Genomic DNA, 9,498 nt, shown 5'->3' on the forward strand with positions numbered 1-9,498 from the left:
TAGAAAGAGGGTTTGCCACCAATCAATTGAACAATGTTGTATATGGATTTCAGTGTCAGTGTTATGCCAGTGTTTGACCCAGCGATTGACTGATCGACTCAAGCAGCATGTTCCTCCATAAAAGCACAATCCAGGCAATATTCAACCAGCCTGCATTTGTAAAACTCAAAAACAAAATGTCTGCTGCTCAATGTGATTCTGCAGTTGGACAACACTTGCTGAACAATCCTGAATGTGCTCACAGTTCCACTGACAGCCAATTCAAGATAATCAGTTGAGCTCATAGCATGGTGTATTGATTCTTGCTAGTAGCAATATATATTCATACAAAGGACCCATTCTCTGCAAACTAAAGGAACAGGTTCAAATATTGCACATTTTTTGAACTACCTGGAGGCATAGGAAGCTTCCGGTTGCTTTCCCCGTGGCAATGCCTCGGTCAATCAGTGAATTTGCGAACCATTCTGCATCCGTTTTCCCAATACAAATTATGACGGTTTGAAATTTGGCATTCTTGTCTTCAATCTGATAAGTGCAAATTGAAAAGCTTCAGCAACACTTCTCTTCAGCAATATTCAAGATCTATGCAGCAAGTGGCTTACTTTTGTGTTGGACTTTAGTTTATAAAGATTGGATCTCATTTTGTTTTTGCTGCAAAGAAGTGCATTTGAAAGCTATTACCTGGTCAGTGGCTTATTTTTCTCTGGTTCCTCTATCAAATGGTGAAAAGAGCATATTTCATTCAACTTCTTTTACTGGAATACAATGGTAGAATATCTATTTTGTAGCATTTCTAACAGTGGATTTATTATAATTTTGTAAATTTTTAAATTTCTTTAGAAGGTGAAATGCCCTGGCAACACAGTGAAGAATGATAGTAACTGAACTTGAGTACAATGCAGAGGTTGTACTTTATATAGAGCCACGTGTTACAATACCATCTAATAGAGTACTGTATTGTTACAATCCAGTTAGGGACCAGTAATATTTTGTTTAAAGTAGACAAATGCTTGAAACCCCAGTTACTTACTAAGAGAATAAAGCCACAAAATTCCATGGTTTTAAGCAAATAGAATAAACTTTACCATACAAAGCCAGAAAACTGAAACAATTTAAAATATCGATCTTCTACTCTAACATTCAGAATTAATATGAAATACATAAGAATTAGCAGGCAAACTGATCAAACACCTCACTGCATATTAATTGGTAACCAAGGCAAATCCCAGAGATTTCTCAGCAACCTACCCAGACAACAGTGTCCACTGTGAGTACACAACTTTGATAGAACTCTGCCTCCCTCGAGTGATTTCAGTTCTTCACTTTCAAAGATCCAGCTTCTGAATTTCCCTGAAAACCACTCCAACTTAGACTGTCTCAATGACTGCTAATCTCCTAATGGTTCAATCTCTCCTCCTGAGACTGCCTTCCGCATGATTCGCAGAGCTGCATGGCAGCATCAAATTATGAGCACAATTTCTTTAGTTAGCTTCACTGAGTTGCACTCTGTCTGGATTCATCAAACTCCCCTGCTGGACCAAACTTTCAGTGGGATTCCCAGAGCTTCCACTGAGCCCTAACCCTCTCAGCTGCAAAAAGCCCACAATCTTCCACTGCATTCTCAGCTCACCAAGATCTCTCCTGAGCCCTAATTGTATGGCATGGAGGTGTCATACGTCTGCTGCAAGTTTTCCTGAGCGCCGACTAACAGCGACACCTTTGCAACCTGGAGCCTCTTTTTCAGCCTCCCCACAGACGTGGTCACCTGGGCTTACCCTTACCTGCACAGCATTTCCCTTGGTCGGTTTTCCATGCCACAAGCATGGTTCCCTGATGAGCTCTGCAATGGCCTCCGAAGAACAAAAACACTGAGCTGAGCATATGTAGCCTGTCCCACTTTGTACATGCTCCAGAATTGCTGGTGCATGCGGCAACTCATAATCCTCAGTCTCCACCCAGAAAACATTGCAGACAGACAGGTAAGTTCACATTTCTTAACACGTCTTGAGCTGTGTGAGAGTCAGGTTGCAGTATCACGTGGACATGCAAATCATGTCTTAAGAGTTATTTTGTCAAACTAGTTCTTTGGTCTAAAAGTATGATTCTTGCGCTGGTCATGTCACTGATTGAAATATGAGAGTTTGTAGATTCAAATCCAAGCTGAATTCACACTTGTGACATTTTGGGTCCCAATAGTCACTGTGAACTACTGACTAGACCTACAAGTTCTACTGGACCCCAGCCTCCCTCAAAGCTTTTTTGAGTGCAAACCTCTACCTCACCAGGTATTTTCAAAGCCCAGAACTCTCAAAGCCCATCACTCATTATTGTCTCAAGTCTAGCTATCGCAGACCATAGTATTTCCATTTATTCTCACCCATGTTCCTATTGCATCTCCTAGCCTTAGTTAGTAACAGCTATTCTTTGAACTGCTATAGGAAATATTGTAACATATCTCTGACTGCTTCAGTCTATCCTACATCCAACCTGATATATATTGCTTCCCATCTTTCTGCATATCCTGGACCTTACATTTTGCCTAAGACACCAATTCAGAATCTGAATAGGAGCCACGTACATACATATGGGGATAAGGAACCGTAATGTCCTAACTATGTTACTGGTTGTGGGTTTTACATAGAGAAAAATATATGGTTGATACACGTAAATTCAAACTAACAACAAGTTACTGAAGGAGCGGTTGTTTGAATGGAGTACAAAATCAAACTAAACAGGACTCTTTGAAACATCCCAATGACATCACCATCAAATCACCTGACCAGCTCTGAAAGCAATCATGCAACCACTTAAAAATATAGCAGAAAGTTATACAGAAAAAGACTGAAACACTGAGGTAGAGAGTGAGAGATACAAACATGAAACAGACTTGTGACAACAATAGAGTGTAGATAAATAGGTCAGAAGCATAGACAGAAAATGACTCAAAAAGGCAGAATTGGAAAGAAGCATAATGAAGTTTGGGCATTGTTAGTATACAGAGGAATACCACTGTAAAAAAAACATTGACCAGGATGAGGTCTATTGAAAGTGCACTTTAAACAGTGCCACAGGATCTTTTTACATTTGCTTGAGATAGGCAAATGCTTGAAATCCCAGTTACTTCCTAAGACAATAAAGCCACAAAATTCCATGGTTTTAAGCAAATAGAATAAACTTTACCATATAAAGCCAGAAAACTGAAACAATTTAAGATATTGATCTTCTACTCTAACATTCAGAATTAATATGAATTACATAAGACTTAGCAGGCAAACTGGTCAAACAGTCTGTTTTTTGGAAACTGCCCCTCTGTCTGGGGCACTATAATAATGTTAGAAGAACATCTGAAGCATCCAGATTTAGCGAGATATTAACTATGGGCCCATTTCATTCTAAGTTTCACATCCTCCCAAATGGTGCAAAGAATGATAACTTTAATCCTCGGTGAGATTATAGAGAAGCTGTCGGGTAGGGCAATGTCATGAATAGGCAAAGATTACAGCAAAGCCAATTGACGTTTATCATTCCTGTATGCCTGTGCCAAGTAGCGTGCTCATGTCAGTCACTCAATCCAGCTAAAAAAAAATCTGATCTACCATGGGGAATGTTGCCTTAGCCTTACTGGAAAAGCTACACATCCCCAAGAAAAAAAATCAACCAATGCAGTTGCTTGGCAAATCTTGCCAGTAGTGTCCAGACCAATTCGGGCCTCATCCCGAATGTCCATCAGTGTCAGTCTGTTTGATTTGAGTGGTATGTTCACGTTTCCCTGTGTATCTAGAAGCCATGTTCCACTTTTCAGTAAAGCTAGGTCTCAAGGGCAATTAGAGATGGACAAATGAATGCTAGCATCCATTGAATGAATTAATTAAATTTTAAAAAGTCTTCCCAATTGAATATTCATCAGACAGAGTTATTAGCACTCTCTGAAGTCCTAAGCTGTAAATTCTGACTGTGGTACCACCGTTTGTGCTCAGAGCAGAGTGAGGACACTGCTGCCAGTGGCTGTGAAGCTCAGAGCAGGGAACATTGCCAATCCAGTATAGTTCACCATGCAGCAAAGATTGTGTGTGCCTGGAAAGGAAACCTCACCATAATCTCTAACCAAATAGAGAAGCAGCAGGAGCAGGCTGTTCTAGGTAAATCAGATTCCTGTTGGTGCAGGGTGCCATTGACTGCATGTGTGCGTTGTTGTAGTCCCACATGTAAACAGGAAGATGTATCGCAATCACAAGGGCTGCCATTCCTGAACGTGCAGTTACGTAGATAAAATCATACAATGCAGAAGGAGACCAATTGGCCCACTGAGTTTGCACTGACCACAATTCCACCCAGGCCCTATCCACATAACCCATGCATTTATCCTACCTGACACTAAGGGGCAATTTCACATAGCCAATCTACCTAACCCATATGTCTTTGGACTATGGGAGGAAACCCATGCAGACATGGGGAGAAGGCGCAGACTCCACACAGTGACTTAAGCCAGGAATCTAACCCAGGTCCCTGGCACTGTAAGGCAGCAGTGCTAACCACTGCCACTGTCAATCGATGTCCACTATGCAGAAAGTATCATCAGTAAACTATCATGGCAGCAAATATGCCATTTTCAGTTGACAACAATCAGCCATAATTTCCATATTCGAGCCATTACAACAAGCCAGAAATTGGCTACTTGGTGACAGGGTCTATCCACTTCATGCCTGATTTGTGATTCCCCTCCTCCACATGTGGACAGTGCGCCTACAACGTGTATAGCCAGAACCGTGCACACAGTGATCTACATGTGGTGTCACCTGTGAGTTGCCAGGATCAATAATTTTTTTGGAGTTATTGGTTAAGAAAGAATATTGGCCGGAATACTCAAAGGATTCCTAATTACTTTAATAGTGTCACAGATTTGTAAACTCCAGCTGAACCACTGGATTGTCCAACCTGAAAGATAGCGATTCCCTAACTCCAACTATCTTGATCAATGACCTTCCTTCCATCATAAGGTCAGAAATGGAAATGCTCACTATTCTGTGCACAGTATTCAATACCACTCACAACTCCTCAGATAATGAAGCGGCCTATGTTATTTAACAGCATAGAATCATAGAATCCTACAGTACAGAATTCCTGTTCAACCTCCCTCCACCTCTTTCTCCTCTAAAATGTACACACGTACATCTTTGATCAGCTGCCTTGATACCCCTATCATTATCGGTGGCAAATTATGCTTGATAATTGTTCCTTTGACACGCTTTGAGATGTCACAGTATTAAAACATGCCACATTAATGCAACTTTTTGTCAATGAAAGTATTGTGAAGTTATAGTTAATGGCTGAGACTCCAGTACAAGTTTACAAAGTGTGGTCAGCAAATCTGCAGAATTCAGCTATCACACTGAAATATGAAAATAGATGCACTCCTCCATTTAGTAAACTGGTTGCTGTCACATTGAGTGATGGTGATTCATCATCAGCTTTTTGTGTCTCGTACCTTAACCAACTTGCAGTCTTGTCTCCTTTGATATTTGATTTGATTTATTATTGTTGCATGTATTGGTACACAGTGCAAGTATTATTTCTTGTGCATTATACAGACAAAACATACTGTTCATAGAGAAGGAAAGGAGAGAGTGCAGAATGTAGTGTTACGGCTGTAGAAAAAGATCAATTTAATGCAAGGTAGGTCCATGCAAAAGTCTAATAGCAGCAGGGAAGAAGCTATTCTTCAGTCGGTTGGTACACGACTTCAGATTTATCCTTTTCCTGATGGAAAAAGATGGAACAGAGCAGGAACTGTAGACAACATTAATGGATGGGAGGCTGATTTGCATGATGCACTGGGCTTCATTCACAACCCTTTGTAGTTTCTTACTGTCTTGGACAGAGCAGGAGCCTTACCAAGCTACCAATAAAGTACAAAGGATTGTGAATGAAGCCCAGTCCATTACTCAAACCAGCTTCCCATCCATTGATATTGGCTGCACTTCCCACTTCCTTGGAAAAGTAGCCAGCATAATCAAGGACACCACACACTCCAAACATATTCTCTTTCACCTTCTTCCGTTGGGAAAAAGATGCAAAAGTCTGAGGACATGTACCACCGGACTCAAAAACTTCCCTGCTATCATCAGAATTTTGAATGGACCTATCTCACATTAAGTTGATCTTTCTCTACGCCCTAGCTCTGACTGTAACACCACATTCTGCATTTTCTCCTTGCCTTCCCTATGTACAGTATGCTTTATCTGTTTAGTGTGCAAGAAACAATATTTTTCACTAATATATGTGACAATAATAAATCAAATCAAATCAAGTCAAGCTGTGATACAACCAGAAACAATGCATTTTATGGTGCATCTGTAAAAGTTGGTGAGAGTTGTAGTGGACATGTCGAATTTACTTTGTTTCTTGAGAAAGAAGAGGTAGTTGGTAATCTTTATTAACTATAGCATCAGCAAAGAGGGATCTGTACAGGTTGTTGGTGATATGGACACCAAAAATCTTGAAGCTCCCATCCATTTCCACTTCAGCTCCATTGATGTAGACGTGTCCATTTTACTGACATTGAGGGAGAGATTATTGACATTGCAACAATTCACCAGATTCACAACTCTTTCCTATACTCTGTCTCATTGTTGTTTGAGATCCAACCCACTATGGTGGTGTCATCAGCGAACTTGAAAATCAAGTTGGAGGGGAATTTGGCCACACAGTCATCAGTGTACAAAGAGTATAGTAAGGGGTTGAGGACACAACTTTATGGGGCATCAGTGTTGAGAATGATTGTGGAGGAGATGTTGTTGCCTCTCCTTACACTCTGTTGTCTGTGCAGCTATTCTATTTATTATGGGTTCAGAGTCAAACCAAAGAAAAAAAGTTGTGCTGCATTTATCAAATTTGATGTATGTTCAGTTAAACTCTTGACAATTTAACCTTGCAAATTTTACTCGGTAATCTCTCTTTATTCAGGTGTTGCTTTCAATTTATTAACTTCAAAGTTTTAACTTAATATCTTTTCTAGAAAGTTCCTTAAAGCTTTCTTGGAACCCTCTGAATCTTCTGTAAGAACATTGGAATTGATAACCTAATGCAATTTTTTTCTGAGGCACTACATTGATTGTTAACTCCTTTACCTTAACTCTTGGATGAGATGTCATTGGGGATTTATCACCTAGTTTATGTCTGGCAGCTGATCTTAGAGTCTCAGAGTTGAAATTTGCTCTTCTATCTGTCAGTTTGGATTCAATTTGCATTGACACATCCAAACTCTCATCAGGATCCCTGCAACCTGCTGAGGAAAAGTTATCAAAGAAGAAACCATACAAAAATAAACTAACAAATTTTCTTACTCTTAAAATGATAGCCAGCAGCACTTAAAATTAAACATTATGAAAATAATTAGTAGATCAGGATAATTGTCAAAATAAATAAGAGTTCCAAAGGCAGTACAGTTGTCACAGTAATTCAGAATTAATTTAGCAGATTATAAATTTATAGTTAATAATATTGATATTAATTAATGATTAGAATCCCAATGTAGCTGACCCATTAACAGTATTAGACAGGCAATTGATTAAATAAATATACTTACTGTTAACAATATTCCCGGACTTAAACAACTGTCATTAACTCTAGGATTGATTAATTTAGTTGTTTGTTTGAGCTTCAGTTTGCACCATTTAAGGATTTTGTTGCAAGGATTACCTGTAGTTTGGTTTCCAGTGGAAAACTCTTATGAATAAGCATTGTGTGATGTTAGTGTACCTTTAAGGAGAGTTTTTTTTAAATCATGATCTCTGCCGCTCTCACAATGTTGATGTTTTCTTAGCTCACAGCTTCATCTGATGTCATTTGTTACCGGCTTGACTGCATTTCAATAGCTTAAATGGGGGCTGTTCATGTTTATCCTGGGATTGGTTTTATGGCCCTGCATTGTTAGGAGGAAGGTTATGGGTTCTGGTCAGGTTTTTCTCCTTCGTACGGAATTCAAGGTTTCATTTTCTGTTTTTGGCTGGTAGCAGTGTTTTAGTTTAGTAGGGATGGACATCAGATTGAAAGCAGCCTCTCTCTCTCTCTCTCTCTCTCTAGTTTTGGGAAATTGTTTGGCTGAAGGCAAGGTCTTGCCTTTCTGCTGGGAGGAAATCTGCTGCTGGTGGCTTGACCAGGAAGTTGCCCTGGTCTGGGAAGCTGTTCTGACTTCGAACTGCTCTGAGTGTTCAAGAGGACTGCAGCATTCATCCAAAGGACTCAATTCCAGTATTGCATGAGCAGTAGACTTTGCTGTGTTGAAGCAAGTTAAAGGGTTTTGTCTAAAGGAAGCTTGGTTTTGATTGGAACGTCTTAGAGATATTTGTTAAGGGTTGTACATTATTGTGGTTGTTTTGTTTGTCATTGATAAACGTTATTGCTGGTTCAATTTCTATACATGTTGGCTACATTGTTCAATACATTTTGTTTGATAAAAGTTCCCTAGTGTGTCTTTTGAATCATACCTGAAGTGAAACATGTCATGCTGATCTAGAAAATTCAGGATACAAAACTTATGATCCAGATGGATTCCATAAAACACTTCGGAGTTTCTTACCTGAACCATAACAATTGGGAGGATGGAGTCATCTTCTCCACCTCCCCTGCCTTACCTCAACTGCTGCTGAATCCCACAGCCAAGCTTTAGTTACTTCAAGACTTGACAATTCCAAAGTTCTCCTGGGCAGCCTCCTATTTTGTAAACTGAGCCTATTCAAAACTCTGACTCTGTATCCTAACTCACCACAAGTCCTGTTCAAGCTTTAGTCCCGTAGATCCAGATCCAGTCCTATCTTGATTTCAAAGTTCTCATCTTTGTTTTCAATTGTCCTCCACATTGCCTATCCCTTAATTTTCTCCAATTCTACAACCCTCTGCGATTTCCCCACTCCTCCAATTTTGTTCTTTTGGCTCATTTCAATCTCTCAGCCATTGAGTCACAGAGTTTTACAGCACAGAAAGAGACTCTTCGGCCATCAAGCACCTATCTGTTCTAATCCCATTTTCCAGCACTCGGTCCATAGCCTCGTGCACTACAGTGTTTCAAGTGTTCATCTAAATGTTTCTTAAGTGCCATGAGGGTTCCCGCCTCTGGCTCCCTTTTGGGCAGGGAATTCCAGATTCTCACCATCCTCTGAGTGAAAATGTTTTTCCTCAAATCCCTTCTAAATCCCCTGCCTCTCACCTTAAACCAATGCCCCTTGGTTATTAACCCTTTTACTAAGGGAAAAGATCCTTCCTTTCTGCCTTATCTATCTTCCTCATTGATGGCCATGTCTTCAGCCCCTCTGCTCACATGATTCATTGTTGAACTGTGGCCAACAATATTCTTGTGAAGCGACAGGGAACATTTTATTGCAATCAAGGCACAGTATAAATTCTGATTATTCTTATCTGTCAAGTTCGGCCTGTGTTTGAATCATACCGATTCACAGAATCATTGAATCCTTGTGGCGCAGGAGGCCATTCAGCCCATCG

This window comes from Carcharhinus amblyrhynchos, chromosome 6 (assembly GCF_965287045.1).
Source record: "Carcharhinus amblyrhynchos chromosome 6, sCarAmb.v2.hapA, whole genome shotgun sequence".
NCBI lineage: Eukaryota > Metazoa > Chordata > Chondrichthyes > Carcharhiniformes > Carcharhinidae > Carcharhinus > Carcharhinus amblyrhynchos.